The sequence below is a fragment of the Leptonotus elevatus genome, chromosome 3 (genome assembly GCF_054856555.1).
Source record: "Leptonotus elevatus isolate MCC_2025b chromosome 3, RoL_Lele_1.0, whole genome shotgun sequence".
Lineage (NCBI taxonomy): Eukaryota > Metazoa > Chordata > Actinopteri > Syngnathiformes > Syngnathidae > Leptonotus > Leptonotus elevatus.
Window position 1 is genome coordinate 10,392,032 of NC_141241.1, and position 19,743 is coordinate 10,411,774.

Genomic DNA, 19,743 nt, shown 5'->3' on the forward strand with positions numbered 1-19,743 from the left:
ACTTTCATTTCAACATGCTTCTTCTTAGGCTGCACTCAAAGATTGGCCGAACCTTTAAATCAAAACCGCGGCTCCTTCACACGCTGAGACCGTCACGCGCTGACGATGAATTATGCATCAAGTTAATCAAGGCCTCTCAGCGGACGGCCCATTGATTGATGTCTTGGATACGGCTTGCTTTAAACTTAAAACATGATAGGAACAAGCAGTACTACAGGGGCTCATTCACCTGTTTTAGGCTACATTTACACTGCCTGATTCCATTTGAGCTATTTTATTGATAGGACTCTTAGTTGCTATTGATCATCTTTTGTTACAAAGGGACTAATTTGGCTCTTTTGTGACTGGTGGTGGCTTGCATTTCAGTCCAACATTTGAGTGAAGAAGATGTAGACTGCTGCGTAGCTTCTTTCGAGCTGCTCTCCACCAGTTTCACCTGGATGAAAATGTCTCAGGACATCGGTCCGAAGATGAACAGGAAATTAGCCATTTTGATAAGAATCAACCATTTTCAGAGAATTGCAAGGGACTCAATATCTTTCCCCTGAACTTTATTTATTTATTTGTTTTGTTTTTTTAAGAAGTTTTGTGGGTATGTCCAACAGGATGCACAGAAATACATCGGGTGGTTTTATCAATTAACCAGCAGAGGGCAGTCATGCACTAAACATGCCCAGAAGAAGACAGGAACAGGAACTCCTTCACCTCATGTAGCTAACAGCTAGTGCTACACTTGTTTACTGATGGAATAATGTTGAAGCATCATCTGTAAGTGACTTTTAAGACACTATCACATGTGTAATGTTGATATAATGGTGCATATGTGAAGTACATGGTAGTTAGCCGTGGTTTACCTGATGTGGTAATCGCTAGCGTGCTAATGCTAATCGTGATTGCTAACCGTTTAGCATAGGCTTGTTTACCTGAAGTGGTAATCGCTAGCGAGCTAATGCTAATCGCGATTGCTAACCGTTTAGCATAGGCTTGTTTACCTGATGTGGTAATCGCTAGCGTGCTAATGCTAATCGCAATCGCTAACCATTTAGCATAGGCTTGTTTACCTGAAGTGGTAATCGCTAGCGAGCTAATGCTAATCGTGATTGCTAACCATTAAGCATAGGATAATTTTGTTGGTGTTTCATGATGCATAATATATAGAAGATAAGTTAGGAATACTTATATCTATTCAATTCAATTTATATAATTAGGGTGTGTTACCAGAATTAAATTCAGGCCCAGGATGTTAACGAAAAACGAAAGTAAGGAAGAAAATGAAGTTGCATTAGAAATGCTAAACCAATGAGGGATGTTTTTTAGTTTTTTTTTTTGTTTGTGTTTTGTCTGCAAATAAGCCTTAGTTCATCATCATTCATTGCTTGGGACTGTTTGCTCCATGCAACAACACGAACGCTCGTGAACACTTTTCCTGTGACAAAAACATTCAGACGTAAGCGTGATTGTGCGCCACTGCGTCAAGATTACAAAGGTGATAATAGACCCGCAGCTCCGTAGACTCATACATACACACAAACACGGCCACGCGAATGCAATGCAATATCCATGCAAATTTCGGAGCACACTTACAACACATCCATTTTTTTTTTTTGCCATGACTGTGAAAACTCCTCTTCTTAACCTTATGATTTATTTATAAATGTGGACATCTCCGCGTTTTCGCTTCTTAATGTCATTTTTGTGCATTGACCAGAACGTGCGGGAACCGGCCCTTCCTATTCTCCTGGCTTTATTTATTCATGTGACATCTTGTCCTTTCGCCTCCTGCAGCCGCCGCGATGCTTTTTCGATAGCGGACACATTCGGGGTGCACGTGCGACCGGCTGGGACAACACCATTAATCTCCCTTATCGGCAACACCGCTGTGTCTCGGGCCCCTTGAATTGTGTGTTCTGCATTGAGGTAGCTTTGCTCAAAGGATGCTAAATAAACACATTGCTCCCTACGGCATCGCCTTTTAGTGCAGACTTTACAGGCCTCCTTTGCTGGAGAAACCATCACTCTCTGAGTGGCATTGACCACTTTGTGATTGTTCGCTCCGTCAAAGTATTGGCGGCAGTCTCCCGACACCCAATAGCTTGACAATTTTGTAATTGCATTGTGTGATAAAAAGCTAATTAAGTTATAGAAGATGGCTTATCTGTTTTATTTTCCTCGCTGCTATCCAGGGGATGACCTCGATAAGATCAGTCAGAGGCTGCCGGTTGTGCTTTGCTTTTTTTCTCCCTCGCCTTTCCACACATGCGCCGCGTTAATGGGCGGCACTTATAACTCCAGCGGATGGAGATGAGAAAGGGACTCCTTGATGACAGTAAGCTTTACACAAGATACAGAGATACCAGACGAGAGAGCGCCTGGAGCGGAATCACCCGCCAATAAAGTTGGACTTTCTTGTGATCCCATAAACAACTGATAAGACTGGAAAGCCTAATGAGTGGATTTAGTTTAGTGACACTTGGAAAATGCGGGTTGACTCGTGTCTTATGAGAGGAAATGACAGCGCTCACGCTTGCCAATTTGCGCCGTGAGCGATGCAAATCGAGTTTGGGAGTTCGTTCTTGGAGGCAGCAGGCAGGCATAAAACTAAATGGCCCTCAGTTTAACTCATTCCCTCCCAGCCATTTTCACTGAAGCGATCCCCTTTGCTCCCGGCAGTTTTACTGGATTTTAACTGAGTCTTTTCTTTTCATCAGGAGAAAAGTATAATTCTATCTGTTTCTGTTTTAAGCCTTTTTGCAACATCATTGATCTCGTATACTCTGCTTTCACTTGCTGGCCGTTTTTGTAATAACTACTATTGCTTTAAGCTTTCTCTTCGGTTCAGAGGCTGCATCAACGCCTTCTGTATGCTCTAGCATTAAAAACCAACAAAGCATAAATATGTTTGTGGGGACCATGGTAATATGTCAAATAGAACATATTTATGCGTTTTGGGGAGCAAATGAGTTAAATGCCAATACAAGTAAAGACAAACACAAAAATACACAAATATAGATCGACAAAAAATGTCATGTTCTTGTTCCTAGCCATGTCGCATGAAGCGGAAGACATGTACACAAAAAAAAAGAGCAAAGTCACTCAGCTTTTAGCTATGACAAGGATCCCTAGAGACTTTGAGATTTAGCACATTGACAAAAACAAACTCATTGCTCCCAGCCTCACACCTCTGGACAGACATGCACTATTACATTTACTAAGCCTTCAACTTGCAACAAACATCCAGAGAGCTGGGTATTCCTTAAATCTCAATTCTAGTCATTCGACCATCGAAATGATCTGTATTTGGAGTGGGTGTGGCATAAACCGGAAATGGACGTGGTTTAACCGGAGGTAGGCTTAACAAAAATGGGTGGGGCTTACATTACTGTATTTTTTTAAATTAAATTCCAAAAAATATTCCCAAAATGAAATTGATATGGATTGATCAAAATGTTCTGTATTTTTTTGTTTATTCGAGAATTTTTGACAAAACAGCCTGATAAAGATTCAAATCAATGCTTTTGATCACAAAATATCTATTTTTCAAAAATGTTTTTATAAACTTTATAAAATAAAATTTATGTGCATGAATAAATATTTACAAAACAGTCTGAGAATTCACTTTTTTTAAATCACAATATTAAGGGAACTATTAGTTGCAACCTTATTTGATGTGAGTGTGAAAAGGTGGGGGGTGTTTACAGTTATGATGTGGATTGAACAAGTGAGACCACCTGAGACCTTGTAACACGCTAACAAGTCACATGAAACTGGAGAGGGAAAATGATTAACTGTGCTCAATTTGAACATTTTCAGTACTCGATTTTGCCAGGGGTTTACCTGGCGGTATTTTGAGTTATTTTTAAGGAAACAATACGTTTACTCTGTGATATAAGCAAAACAGTAACTATTTGTGTCAAAGTGTCATTATTTCACTGTTGTCCCATGAATATTTTATAATTGAATTAGAGGTGTCAAAATTTGTGTGTTAATTTTAAGTTCCTTTAACACCACAATATATATATTTATTTTTTTTACGCGCAATTAATGACTGCCCCTTACTTGAAAAGCCTGTCCTGGGGGAATTCCGGTTGCAACGCAGCAGACACGTCTACGTCAAAATATTGCTGTAATAAATGTAATAATAATGCAGATATTTGTGGAGACTGGGGTCAAGTTGATTTTTACAATTCAAAAAATGTGCAGAATTTCTTCATGTTAAATATTAGAAAGCTCTTAATATGAAAAGAAAAATGCACTGAGCTGCCACCAACGTTTTACAAATGCAATTATACCATCTAGTGGCAGAAAAATGACCTCAACACAAATCAACATCACACTTGTTTTTTACAGTAGAGTACATATTTTTTATTTGAACTCAATTTTATGAATTATTGTGAAATTACTGTATCAATGACTTAAAGATGCAGGCATATTTTTAGTAGTTTAACATTTTTTTCCATTTTTATGTTAAAAGTAGGAAAATTTAAAAATATTTTACTGTACATTTAGAACAGATATAAAAATTCGGATTAATCGTGAGTTAATTACTGAAATAATGCGATTAATTATGATTAAAAAATGTAAACGCCTGACACCCCTGAATTACATATATGCAGAAATGTGAGGGGTGTAAGCCTTTTGTGAGATACCGATGTCACTGTTTAATATTATTCTAAAATGTTTATTGAACAAACCACCATCCACCCCTGACAGATAATGATCTCACCCACTATTTGCAGAGATATGATACTACAGATCTTTTTTCAGTCAGTTACACAAACTTCAAGATTTTCAATTCAACTGTCTGCAAGCCTTTGGAGGGGGGGGGGGGGGGAGGGAGTGTATAGCGCATAACTTCACACTGCCTTGTAAATGAGATTATCCCAGCGTAATGTAATTCAAGTCCAAAAATCCGCCATTGTTTTGTTTTAATAGGATGCAAGCGAATCAAAAAGTCCTTGGCAAGCACTCACGATGAATGAGTGCACGAATATGCCGCAATGTGCTTTTCCCCTCTTTCAATTCCTTTGGTGGCGTCGTGGCTGCTTTTCAGGGGGAATTTGACAGTGCCCTCGGCATGCATTACCTAAATGAACGGTTATCCCGGCCCCTCGCCGAGGTCTTGTTTGCTTTTCAATAATTCACAACCTTCTCTGTTGCGAACTTCGCCTGCATGCGTGTCACGTCTGAGCTTGCTTTCTGCTCCTCTGTGCATTGGAGAAAGTTTTTATCCATGGATCTGAGATGCGGTGGATCCAAGTTGTTCTATGGGAGTAAATGTGAGGCAGTAGCGCAGCACAACCAGCAGGTGGCGCTCTACTGACAAAAGCGTGGTCATTTAAGATGTGTCTTAGTGCTGTCACTAACGACTTTTTTTTTTAAATTGATTTATAAGACATGTAGCGATGCTAATTTTCTCCCATTTCAGTCTAAAGAGACAACAAACAAACCCTAAAAAGCATCTTAGTTAGTAGTGATGAATGCCGGTTGGAGTCCGTTAGCAATAAATGTCCGTGCGGAAACATGAAATATTGGTTCCGGGCCTCTGGCAACTTGCAGGTGCTGCAAATATGTTTTTAAAAAATATTAAAATAGCAGTTCTGCGTCGACCAATTTTTGTGATCGACCCAATCGACTTTTTCCCCCCCAGCCTTCATGTGTTTTATGTTAGTGTTTTTATGTGTTTATGCAAGCATTGATTCATCAAAAAGCATTTTTTTCCCTCTATACTTGTGTGTAATACTATCCCCTGATTTGCTGGTATCCTTTATTACACTTGCCAACATTTTTTTCCCCTCAAATGTCAAAGTTATTTTATTGGTTTCTGTGGGCTGCTGAATGAAATGAAATCAGTTTCTTTGAATTAGTTATTTTTATTTTTGACGATTGATATTTCATTTGGGGATATAAACAATGCTTGACGTTTATTCTCAAATAGTGAAACAAGCCTTGTTTACTGCTAACTGCTTAATTTTCTGAATTTTTACTTGATTTTCATGATACATGATTTGCATATAGAAGGCTCTGCTTGATAACTAATAATTGCCATCTTTCATAATGTTGTATCAAACGTGAAAGAATGGACATGCAGCCTCAAAGTTGTAGCTTAGAGACAACACAAATGTCAACATTTGCACATTTAGCACTTTTGCTCAACAAAAAGATGGAATATTTCAAAAAGTAGAGCCAGTTCGGAAAAAAACAATGTCACTTTCGGATTCAGCGCCATCAAAATACCCCAAAACAAATTATTTAGCTAGCTGTACAATACATGTTAGGTGTCTGCCAACGGTCTATAAATCAATCAATAGTTTAGATCCAAAATACATTAAAGAAATTATGAATGTAAATCCAGTAGGGCTCTGAGATCTGCAAACTCAAAGCAAACATGGTGAAGCAGCATTAAGCTGTTTTGCTGCACACACATTTTTTTCTTTCTTTTGCTTTTAATTGTCTTGTACAGTGTCCATTTGAGGAAATACACTAACACATAAATTGACCTTTGCAACTTAACATTAGTTTTTACTCCTCTTTAATTTATTATCTCAAATGAACACAACAAACCTCCCAGCGCGCTAATTGCCAACAAAAATTCCCATAATTACAAGCGGCGTATTCGTTTGGCTTCACCTTAATGGATGCCTGACTTAATTGCACGAGTTGTTTCTGAAAGGTTTTTCCTCTTATTTTTTCTATTTCCAGTTCCTCAGCGCGGCACGTGTGCTTCGTTTGGCTGAGATGAAAATCCATGGTGAATGGAAGACTTTCATTGAGTCATTCAATAATTTAACTGTTTGTCATTTTTCCCCCGTGCGTTGTCAGTAAAGTCAATATCAAGATGTACAGAAATCCAATAGCAATCTGGAATACGAAAAAAAATGAAATCTCACGGAGCATTTTTGTAAACAAGTATGTATAAACAAATGTGTCAAGAGTACAGTTTCACAGAAAAGATGTGCAAGGGATAGAAAAGGCAGGAAAAAAAATCATGCTTTGATGACAGACTATTGGCGAGTGGAGTGACCAATCATCTTTTCGCACGTTTTGACCGGATATTACGTCACACGTGCGTTTGTAGTCACAAAGCAATGGCGGACGATAACAGCATGAATGGCGGACATGGAAAACAGCAAATAAACGCTATGGTGTTATCAGGAATTACAAAAAGCAATCGTTTCCCGTTCTTCTTCTTTTTTTTTTATTACTGGTGGATCATATCTCTATGGTGTATACCGCCACCTACAGCGGAGGAGTCCCCTCTCAATATTCGCAAAAGAAGAATTTACTGAAACGGGCGTGAGTCGCATGTCAGTTTTGCACATTTTCAGTATATTCGCTTAAAAAATTCTAAACAATTGGATGGAAATCTAACTAATGTAGCAGTTTTATAAAAGTTTTATAAAAACACATCATTTATGCTTGTATTGATTAGTATGTCTCCGCCTTTTCACATTATGGTAGCATTAATAGTATTTAATAGTATCAAGCCTCTCTCTCTCTCTCTCTCTCTAGTCTCTCACTCACTATAGCGTCTCTCTCTTCCTGTCTAGTCTCTCCCTCTCAAGTCTCTCTCTTTCTCACTCATTTCTCTCTCTCTCTAGTGTCTCCCCTCTCTTTCTCTAGTCTCTCACTCACTCTAGTTTCTGCCTCTCTATACTCTCTCTAGTCTTTCTCCTTCTTTTCTCTCCCTTTATTAATTCTCTCTCTCTCCCTCTCTCTCTAGTCTATCACTCACTCTAGTGTCTCTCTCTCCCTCTCTAGTTTCTCTCTCTCTTTCCTCTCTAGTCTCTCACTCTAGTGTCTCTCTCTCTTTCTCTCCAGTCTCTCACTCACTATAGTGTCTCTCTCTCCTTTTCTAGTCTCTCTGTCCTCTTTCTAGTCTCCCCATCTCTCTCTCTATTCTCTCACTCTAGTGTTTCTCTTCTCTCTCTCTCTCTAGTCTATCACTCACTCTAGTCTCCCTCTCTCTTTTCTCTCTGTCTCTCTCTCTCTTCTCTCTCTGTCTCTGTAGTGCAGGGGTAGCCAAGTTCAGTCCTCGAGAGCCCCTATCCAGCCTGTTTTCTATGTCTCCCATCTTCAGCGCAGCTGAATCAGCTCATGATCAGCTCATCAGCAAGCTTTGCAGAAGCTGGTGTGTTAGTGGAGAGAAACATGGAAAACAGGCTGGATAGTGGCTCCCGAGGACCGAACTTGGCCAACCCTGCTCTAGTGTCTCTCTCTCTCTCTCTCTCTCTCTCTCTCTCTCTCTCTCTCTCTCTCTCTCTCTCTCTCTCTCTCTCTCTCTCTCTCTCTCTCTTCTCTTTCTCTCTCTCTCTCTCTCTCTCTCTCTCTCTCTCTCTCTCTCTCTCTCTCTCTAGTCTCTCACACACTCTGACAGATGCACAATCATTTTTAATGTAGATCCGATCCTCGAGAGTCTGAGTCCTGCATGTTTTAGAGGTTTCCCACGTTCAACACAGCTGATTCATATATAAGCTAATCAACTCTGGCCACTGAGGACCGGATTCTGACACCTGTGATGTAGATGACCTCCAGAATGGGAGTAGTACGGCAATGGGAGTCGTGGAGTGGAATGGATGACATGTTCTGAAAGTTTTCAGTCTGCCATCTACGCTGTATGTCCTCGCACATCACATGCAGTGTTTTGGAATCTTAGCTGATTTTTTTGTATGGTACTGCTTCCACCCTTTACTGTTGCAAGCATTTCTTCCTTCACACCCGTCTTAGGCACGCCACATGGAATTTGTAATGGACCCCCACAGGTCTAGTCACATGTTAAAAGTCAGTTCACACTGCGACCGGGTTCGTTATCACATGTGATCAATACAGCGATTCATGCTGGCTCCGCGTCTCAGGAGGTCCCCTCACTGCATTTTTTATTTTATTTTTTGCAGAAGACGCAGCTCTGTCTCTCGCAGGGTTGTAATGGAGGGGAGGCCATGTGCCAGAGAAGTAATTAGCCTGTTGGGCAGTTAAACATTTCTGCAAGAGAAGGTCTTCCAGGCGAGTCGTGCTGATGGAAGCTTTGTTGGAGTGAAACCTCCCGCTGCATGCACACAAAGACGAGCGCAAAGACTAATGAGAGACGCTGAAGGTAATACTGTCGAACTTGGATGAAGCTACGCTCAACCTCCGCCACCTCCCCACGCTCTCGCGCTTTACAGCAGCGGCAGCTATCCAAAAATGTTATGCTCCTTTTAATCACCATCTGCTTTAATTCCTGCCAAGACTTATTTTACATTGTGGTTTCACCCGGCCACACCCTTGGCCAGAGGAATGTGAGAAAGAAAAATGCCCACACAGAAGGGTCTTATCTGACATTCAAACCCATCACCTTTCGACCGAGTCATGAGGAAGTAACATTTCTCCGATGACCAATCAATGGACACCATTGTCTATCCATATAAAGTCTCTCTATCAAATAAATTACACACAAAAAAAGTATGTGTGGTAATAAACATGTAATACATAACTAAATAGTGCCAATTATGATTTTGTTCCAGATGTTGGGAGAAAGTCTATTATTTATCTATACAAGAGCATATAGAGTCCCTCTATCAAATAATTTACACACAAAAAAGTATGTGTGGTAATAAACATGTAATACATAAATAGCACCAATTATGATTTATGCCATGTGTTGGGGGAAGTCTATTGTCTAGCCATACAAGAGCATATAAAGTCCTTCAACCAAAAAATGTACACAAAAAGTATAAGTGTGGTAATACATGTGTAATAAATATCACTGAATAGCGTCAATTATGATTTTGTGCCAGGTGTTGGGGGGAAAGTTATTCTTGTGCTTTTACTTCACTAGCTGCCTCATTAAAGTGTAAGGTAAGCACCGATTGTGATCCATTTTCTAGGGTATGCTGCAGGAATGATTATTCATTCATTTACTTCAGTTGGTGCATCATGCAAGTGTACAGTTAATGTTAGTTTCAGTGTTAGTAATGAACACAAAATAAACGTAAAGTACTCTACTAGCACAAATTAACATCCACATTTTAGTGTGTTGTGTAAATAATTGTGTGCATTTACTTCAAGAATAGTAATAAGCAATTCATGATATTCTCCAACCAAAGTGTGTTTAGGGGGAATATTATTGTGAATATCAGGCTAAACACTTTTCAGACCATCTGACTTCAGAGGCAAGCTGGTGTAACGTGTGACGTCTTCGATGCGTCCTCAAGTAGCAGCCCGCTTTTGCTGATCTTCTCGGCTTTGGAGTGTGTCAGGTCAAAAATACAGCGCTTTCTCAGAGGTGACCTGGTCGGCCTGAATGTGTCAGGAAGCATCAGGCCGACAAGCTCACACAGCGTGTAATCTGACGACTTTGGAGGGCACAAATGTTTAGCGCCGTTCAGAATGTCACACGTTGCAAATCTCCCAACAGTTTTTCTCAGAGGCGATTGTATGGCACGTGTAGTGCCCCTCCCCCATCCCAAAAAGAACAAAATTCTAAACTGAAATCCCTGAATGGTAGTTTTGGCACTAATGCTATAAATATGTAATAAGCGCATATTAATCATGTAATAAACAAATGTTTCACTTGTTCTTGTGTTAGCAAAAGTAGTGTCAATGCTAGTTTTTGGTGCTGTTAAAAACAAGTGACATTCAGTTGACTGGTGAGGCGTTAATAGTCAGATTTACATATTCATGAGCCAAAACAAAGGTAATGCCATATATATATCTATATATATATATATATATATATATATACATACACACACACACGTGTGTGTGTGTGTCAGGCGATGATTTTTTAAAAATCTTAATTAATCGGATGACTTCAAGTTAACTCATGATTAATCGTAAATTTTATATCTGTTCTAAATGTACAGTAAAATGTACTTTTTTTTAAAGGTTTCATACTCTTATTAACAAAAATGGGGAAAATGTTTAAACTAATAGAAATATTGATACAGTAATTTCATAATAATTCATAAAATTGGGTTAAAATTTAAAAGTGTGTGATATTGATTTGTGTTGAGGTCATTTTTCTGCCACTAGATGGCATAATTGCATTAGTAAGATGTTGGTGACAGCTCAGTGGATTTTTATTTTCATATTAAGAACTTTCGAATCTTTAACATGAAGTAACTTGTGAAATTGTGCACATTTCTAAAATTGTTAAAGGAACTTAAAATTAACTCAAAATGAGCGCACTAATTTTGACACCCCTAATAGTTTCCCTTTGAATCATGCAGCATTGTTTATGCAAGTTTCAGCCCCAAAAATGTAATAAACATGAAAAAAATCTTTAATAATCATCAATACCAATTAAACCTTCATTTCTTATGTGTGCTCATGTAATTAGTTCACGTGTTGCTAATTCCTCACTCCTTAGAGTTAGAGTCCTTTCAAATCTACTGTACAGTACTGGATACTTCCATTTGGTACAAAGGCGAGGACAAGCATGTCTCCACTTAACCTCAGTTACCTCATGTGCCAAGTATGCTGCAAAATCAATATGCTTCTTACTTGGACATAATAAATTGTACTACAGAGAAGGCAGGAAGGAGCTGGACATTTTGACTTTTTGACCGCAGCTAATTTATCTTTCCCATGGGGTCAGATATCCTCTTAAAGCGACAGTCAAGGATTGTCATTCTGGCATCATACGTGAAACAGTTTTCCCACCATATTTTATTAGTGATAAGATTGTGACATGCCCGGTGGGTGGTGTCTGGTCGGTGCTGGATTTCACTTTCCTTTGTTTTCTTTGGTCCTTCCTCGGGTCTCCTGATGGCGGTGTTCGGTTTAGGTGAACGGTATGGGATTTTTTTAATAGGTTTTTGGTGAACTAACGAATACACACACACTTGCACGCACGCACGCACGCACGCACACACGCACATACACATATACATACTCACCCACATACAAAAAAAAAAAAAAAGCAATGATGATGACATTACCGAATGAACAATACTGAGCTCTTTAAAAAGAAAGAAAAAAAAATAAAATTAAAATAAAAAAGATTGTGACATGTTATACTGTTTTTAAATCACAGGCACTTGTGGTTCCAAGAAAAGATTGACTCTAGGTCATCATTGGACATGAAACAAACTGCACAATGAGAGAATGCATGCATACTTTGAGCAAGCTCTGATTCAAAGCTTTTCCACCATGTGTCCTTCTTCCTGCTTTAACATTCATGTGCATGTAAAAAAACGCATTACGAACAAGATGTTTCCTCACAACATCATAATACAATCTACAACTGACGCGCTGTTTGCATTCATCAATTTCTGCCTAATTAGGTCTGGGATCAAAGCCGGGACAGGGGGAGAGAGAGAAAGTTTTCTGGAAGCAAAGGAGAGAGAGAAAAGAACGACATAAGCAGGCTGTGAGATCTAAAGCATCATTTCTTACGGAGAGCCTGCTGAGAGGGAGATACTGCACTCTTATGTAAGTCATCATTATCATCATTATATACGGACAGTGGGAGCGCGTCCCCCCCTCGGTTTTGGGCGTGGAGCTGTAGGAACGCCCTCGCCATCTACTGGTGGGCAGGGGAGAAGGGGGGCGGGCACTACTAATGACCACCCTAGGGTAGAGAGTGACACTCTGGCCTTTTTTTGGGGAACAATAACGACATGAGTGATCCGCCGTCGGCTGGTGATCATTCATCATGCTAGACAAATCCGAGAGCCCTTTGGCCCCCTTTGTCATTTTTTCAGGTGACTCTCAAGCACACGCGGGCATTTTTGCTAAAAATCCATGCACCGCTACATCGTCATCATTATTCCTTTTGGGTGAAGACAGTCCACGTAAGAGTGCATGAATAGAAAATGTAATTAAAAATAAATAAATGACTAGATAAATAAATTAAATGACTAATGGTGAAAATAAAACGGATATAAAAAATATAATAAAAAAATTAGATTAAAAAATAAATATAAATGGAAATAAACAATGTCAATGTTATATTAATAAAACATTAAGCCATAATAGTTTATTTCAACGCTGTTCAAACAGATTGCAACAGATTGTTTGTTAACTGATTAGTATTTTCTAAATTTGAGTAAAAAAAAAATTGCAATAGTAAAGTTCCCAAAATCTCAGCAAAAATAAAAGTAGGAAAGATTTCCCAGGTTCAGCAGCATCTCTTATAAAATTGATTGAAAATGTAAATAAATACATCCCTGACGTTTTTTTTTTTTTGAAAATATGATTAAAAATTAGGGGCGCCAGGCGATTCCAATTTTTAATCGTAATTAATCGCATGACTTCACTAGTTAACTCACGATTAATCACAAATTTTATATCTGTTCTAATACAATAAAAACAAATCTAGTTTTTCATTTTCTTGTTAACAAAAGTGGGAAAACATTTTAAACTAATAGAAATAGTTCAAATAAATTGTTGACGTCTATAGCCGTCAATGGCAGTGAATGATTTAATATAAAGAAAACCTCTAAAGTAAAACACAATCCATTCTTTGGTGCTGGTTGACAATTTTCCCAAAAGGAATCTGTTCCCCCCCAAAAAAAATTACCATGGTAGGCAAACATATTTTTACACTTAAAATTTTCATAACAGGCTCATATAACAACCAATCATGACTCACAGTCAGTTTGGTCATGTGATGTTTGCAAGCTGAGTCGTGATTAGTTGCTAGTAGCCCTGAGCATAATTTTCAGTTGACAGCATGTAGCAAAATGTCCGCCACCTGAGATGGCTAAAAACGGGTAGATTGTATTTATGTCATATTTATTTATGACATTCGTACCGGTGAGCCGGTTGGGCCAGCATCATTAACTCTTTGACCGCCATAAACGTTATAAAATGTTTAGCATAAACCTAGGGAAGGGCGCCGAGGACGTTAAAAGACGTTCACTATGTTTTTTTTTGTTTTTTTTGGAAACGGGTGCAGGAAAGCCTTGGGCAGCTGTGCTGAAAGTATCAGGCAGATCTGGTTAGTAAAAGACTCGTTTTGGCCCCTAGAGGGCAGCGATGACTCTCTTTGCACAAGGTTGGATGGGCCGCCCACCGTGGGCGTCAGTAGAAGACGTGAGGCGGAGCTAGAGTGTTGAGGAGACATGGCTGAATAAGCCACAATGGCTGACCAAGCAACCGGTTGCAAGCAGCTCACGCTTGAGCATTTTTTTCAAAGACGGAAAGCATCGATCAATACTAAAAAGCGCATTGATGTCGACGATGATGATGACTCCGAGCTTGACGCCAAAGTTGGAAGCCTTGACGCGACTGTTATGATCACGTAGTAAGCCTCACCGGCTAAGCGCGGCTAGCGCTGCTAAGGCCGGAAAACGCGCACAATAACCGACCGGGTACTTCTACACAATCGGACATTCGATCGGGCGATGGAGAGTTGGCATCGACCAATGCAGATTGATGATGATGGTGATGGTGAATCCCGAGGTTGACGCCACAGTTGGACACCACAGTTGGACGCGGCCTTTATTCTCACGTCATAAAGCATCACCGGCTAGCTCTGCTAACGCCGGAGCTCCACATGCGGACATTTTGTCGGACAATGAAGAGTACCCCGAGTCCAATGCATATTCATCGGAGGAGCGGGTACAGTCTGATCACGGAGAAGACACTGTTTCTGGACTACGATGCCACCATGAATGGAGTGGATAAAATGGATCAAAACATCTCTTACAACCCGGTTTAGCAACTGAAGGACATGAGGAAGCGAGACGTAACACCACCGTAACACCACCGTAACACCACCGTAGCATGATCCTGATATTAGACTTGATGGCAACACACACTGCAGTATATACTTGCTATTTCCCGGAAAAAACGGCCTGCAAGAAAGTGGAGCACGCGAAGAGGCAATCTGTTGTGCAAATGCTGTTGCGTCTCCTTGCACGCAGGAGAGTGTTACAAAAAGAAAAACTGTCGTTGAAACATCCACATATTTGTAAATAGCACCACAGTTGCACACATTTGTAAATAGTTTGCCAAATTGTTGTCAAATTGTTACACTGTTGAATGTAAATAAATGTATTTTGCTATCAAAAAACACTTTTTCATTCTTGGTGGTAGTGTTTTATAGAAGTAAAGCACTATTTAGGTGTTTGTGGCATCATTCATGGACAAAAAGAAGTGTAAAATTCACTAGAATGCATGAAATAAAATCGTTTCACTAAAAGCTTGATTTCTCCGTATTTTGGTCCAAAACAGGCGAAATTGGGTGAAACTAACCATTTTCTATTGTTGATTACTAAAGGACGGAATAAGGTAGAAACAAACTTTTTTTTCTGATGAATGATGAAAGTCCAATCTTTCATTTGGTAGTACGTGTGTTTCCATAGTCCGAACAGAACATTTTCTGTGGACCTTGAGAGATCAGTCAAAATGCTTAAATCGGCTGGCACTGACGGCATCCCTTTTCTGAAAACGTCTGGCAGTCAAAGAGTTAAACTTCGGGTGACTATAAAGGATTATGAGTTTATTATATACATGTAAATGTTTTGTTTTGAAAGCTTTAATATGCTGAATCTACTAATTATCCATCAGTCGAAGCAAAATGCCGAAAAAAAGCACAAAAGGTAAAAGAGAACTGCGTGATCATTTCCCCCAAGATGGCTCTCTTCTTACAAAAAAGGTTACAGCCTCCAATTCCCCGCTGAGGTGGTGAACTGTAATTGCCTGCTGTTGCTCTCATCAAACTGCTGTCACTTCCTGTCGCGGACCCCCCACTGTAACGCCCGCGAAACCTCTTCAGAGTAAGCACAAATCATGCCGACAGTTCTGTGTTTCTTGTCGGGGGGCGAGGGGGCGTCTTTCAAACATTTCCGCCTTGCTTATTATTACCGCAGAACCTGCGACAGCGCAGCTCAGCAGCAGAGTTAGTTAGAGATCGTTTTTTGATTGAGGAAACGTCTGAGTAACTTCTTGACATTCCATCCATTCACCCTCCAACTAGCAACACAAAAGCTATGCGGGCTTTCCGGGGAAAAAGTTTTTGTTCCACAACCCGGAGTTTCCATATCGTGATGCGAAGAGCGATGGGTGTTGCCTTTGATTCCCGCTGCTAATTTGTTAGCCTGGTAGGGAAATTTCCCAGGGGAAAGAAACGGAAATATTGCGAACACAAATACATAAAATATTCAATATTCTTTGCACTGCTTCAAATCATAGGTCCTGCATCTAATTAGGTCAAATTTATCGAATCGTACTGTAATTCCAAATATGTTTTATTTTGACCATGTTATGGAGTTGGATTTTGTTTATTATGGGTATGTTTGTTGTTTTTGTCTGTGGTTGGTGTTTGTCATGTGTTCCTGATTTCTCCCCTTGTCTCGTTATGTCTGATCACGTCCACCTGTGTTTCTTCCCTTCCCAGTGTGTCTGACCAATCGGTGACCTCAGCCTATTGTGTTCCCCAGGTGTGTCTCATTAGTGTCTATTTATTTAGTCTGTTGTGTTTGTCCAGTCTGGGTCGGTCCATTGTCGTTTCCAAGTTTTGTTGCTTCTCCCATGTCTTGCTAGTTCCTCGTCATGCCACTTGAGTTTGCTTTGATTTAGGACTTTGTTCTTTTTTGTCGGCACGTTGTGCGCCACCTTGTTTTTGTTTAATTAATAAAACCCTTTTGTTTTGGATTTTACCTCGGCCTCCTCGCTTTGCCCCCCCCCCCCCCCCCCCACACACACACACACTTGGGTCCAAAACCACAGCCAACAATAACAGACCATTTATTTACTTAATCCGGCAAAGCTTTTTATTTGTTTATTTGTTGTTGTTTTTTTAAAACACTTCTCCTCACAAGTGGGGTTTCCATCCAATTGTTTTGAATTTTTTATGCAAATTTACTGAAAATGTGCAAAACGGACATGCGATTTATGCTTGTTTGCATCTGTTGTTCTTTTGTGAATATCGAGAGGGGTCTCCGTCGCTGTAGGTGGCGCTATACACCATAGAGATGTGATCCACCCGAACAACAGGAAGCGACTGCTCCGTGCGATGACGTCATAAGAGTTTTCTTTTGGAATTGTTGATAAGCCGTAACGTTTCTTTGCTGTTTTCCATCGCAAATTGCATTAATATTCGCTTCTTTAATTAATTCCAAAAAGATTTCTGTTTTTTCGTCCCCCCAAACATACCTTTACTTTATCGTCCGACATTGCTTTGGGACTACAAACGTACGTGTGATGTATTATCCAATCAAAACGGGCCACGTGTTTCCTTAGCCAAAATTCACATTTGTCTTTTTTCGATATGCTTCAAAATCCACCCCCTCCAAGCGTAAAAACATTTATTTATTTTTTTCTAGTGTTTCCATTCAGTTTTATTTTCACATTACTTGACAAATCGAATAAAAATGGCTAGATGGAAACCCCACTAATGTCAGTGGCTTAGAAACAGGTGAACTTTTATCAGGAGCTTTCAGGGAGCAGCTAAAGGTAACTTTACCTTCTACTGGTTGTACCATAAACAAGGCTCAGTTTACAATCTGTTATATGCATCCTAGACTTAATGAGGTTTAGTTGGCAAGTTAATGCACATTATGTTGACAAGCATTCTTGGTTCAAATTGTGGCTACTGGCATGGGAATTATTGTAATTGTACTTAAAAAAAAAAAATCAAATTAGAAAAAAATAGGATCATATAGACAAACATTAATGACCTGAAAAAAGTTGTAGGTCACTTTGTTCATGCAAATTTTCTCATGATGCAGAACAGTGTAAAAAGTATCGCAAAACAATTGGAGTGAATTACATCGCATAGTAATCATTTTAGCATGTTGCATTGTAGGATAGGGCGGGAAATTTTTGGGCTAACATTGGCTAACAAATTAATTGTCACAAACAGTTCTGCCTTAAAATTGTAATAAATAATTTTCAAACCATATTTGCAATACCCGTACGTAATATTTGGCCACTTCCAAGTTTAACCGCACGGCCATTTGTTGTCACACTTCCATGGAGCAAGAAAAACAGGATGATGTCCATGTTTTGAAGTCTTGTTAAACAAAGAAAATAAAGCTGGGGTTGTGTACCTGCCGGCAAGCCGGCCGGATGTCTATTTGAGGTAATGACTCAGTTTTAGCGGTTTTTAAGTAAACTAAAACTGAACAAGTTAAAGCCTCGTCACAATACGTCCCATCATTACTTTACGGGAGCAAAGCACCTTCTGCAAAATTGCTGTAATGACAAGTTGGCTCTATATTATCTATTTGGCTGTTACTAACATGAGATTCAGTTTTCAAAAATCATTTCCTTTTTAATACATTTTGTAGAAACTTTATTTGGACGTACGCCGTCATTGTTATTTACGTCGCAACGCATTCAGTGCGTAGTGACTTAGAATGGCGGCAGGCTCTCTGTCGAGCAATGTGAAACTCCTATAAAGAAAGCAAGGTAGTCTCCGTTGCGTTCCTAAAGTGGCGATCAAAACTCTTGAATGTGTCCGGTGAATGACGAAAGCACTCTCCCGATCGCATGTTTGTTTCTTTAGGAACGAGGCTTACCTTGCTTTCTTTATAAGCGTTTCACATTGCTCGGCAGAGAGCCGCGCGTTGTGACGTAAATAACAATGGCAGTGTACGACCAAATTTTATTAAACTGGAAATGATTTTTGGAAAAGGAATCTCAAAGTTATGTTAGTAACAACTAAATAAATAATATAGAGCAAACTTGTCATTACAGTCGAGGTTCCACGTGTTTCGCTGCATGTTAAAGCTTCTCCAGCTAACTTAGCTTAGCATAACTTGCACTATCAACACTCTGTGATCCTGTGTGAGTGTAAGGTGACGTGATTATTGTTGAAAATGGGAATGAAAAATATTGGTGTCTGTGTAGGTCAATTACCGGAGTAAAGAAATCGATTCTTAAAGATTAGTTCATGATAGCCCAATTGATTTGCAACCAGACTGAATCGTTTCGTATGGGATTCTATTTATACTCTACATCGAGTGAATGTATCGTATTCCTGGCAGTTGTAACGACATCACCTCTGCCTCAGTGAGGGAGGGGCGTGGACCGTCGGGAAGGCTTGTTCGCAGCTCGCCGAGACGCTTGGCCCCATATGGTGCGAGGGACAAGCCAACGAGGGAAAATGTCAGCCAAGCCAAAGAATTGCACAAGCGACCAGCGGAGTACGGATAAGAACGTTCGGATACAGCGATGCACAAGTAAACACATCACAAGCCAAGCCTGTGTGATTTATTGCAACGCCGCGGTGACATTTTCAACAGTGGCATGAAAAGCCTGTTTTATTTATTTATTTACTTATTAGGTTTTTGGTAGGGGACTCCATTGAGCTGTCTGCTGATCTTTGAGGGGAAGAAAAGGAGAATCCACCTACTCTGGCCTCAAAGTAGCGCAAGAGGAAACTTGATAAAGAAAGCCAATAGTGCTTGATGCCTGACCGGAATAATGAATCAGGCCTGCTCTTGATTCCTCAATACAGCGGTATCACCAAAGTCAAGTGTGATTTGCTCTTTCTTGAACTTTTTGTGTTTTCCACTCGCACACAACAACGTATGATAACAATAAACCAGGATAATAATCATATTATGTTATGATGTATATTATTATTTAATAATAATATTTTGTCCCCTTTAAAATATAAGTTCTATGATGGTGACAGTTTGATCCACAAAGAGGCTAATTCCATTTCCACTATCTGGCATGGAAAAAAATGTGTTTGGTTTGAGGTTTAACTGTACTTCAACAAAGTGAATCTGAGGGACATTGTGCAACATTAATGCTAATTTAGCTCCAAAAACCAATACATTTGTATGACCACATTCTGCAAATTGA

The 19,743-nt window shown here is 39.6% G+C and overlaps 1 protein-coding gene across 6 annotated transcripts in view; it reads left to right on the plus strand.

Moving 5' to 3' along the window:
- The first annotated feature begins 672 nt into the window (after nt 1–672).
- The window catches only part of loxl1 (lysyl oxidase-like 1), a 54,899-nt gene continuing 35,828 nt past the window's right edge, over nt 673–19,743 (plus strand). For 5 of the 6 annotated variants that reach the window (XM_086071780.1, XM_086071788.1, XM_086071784.1 and 2 more), the window contains exons 1-3: nt 673–768; nt 8,892–9,091; nt 12,264–12,411. The gene's annotated coding sequence lies outside the window, so the exon portion shown is untranslated. The remainder of the gene's footprint in view (nt 769–8,891; nt 9,092–12,263; nt 12,412–19,743) is intronic. The other variant, XM_086071781.1, reaches the window with a different exon arrangement.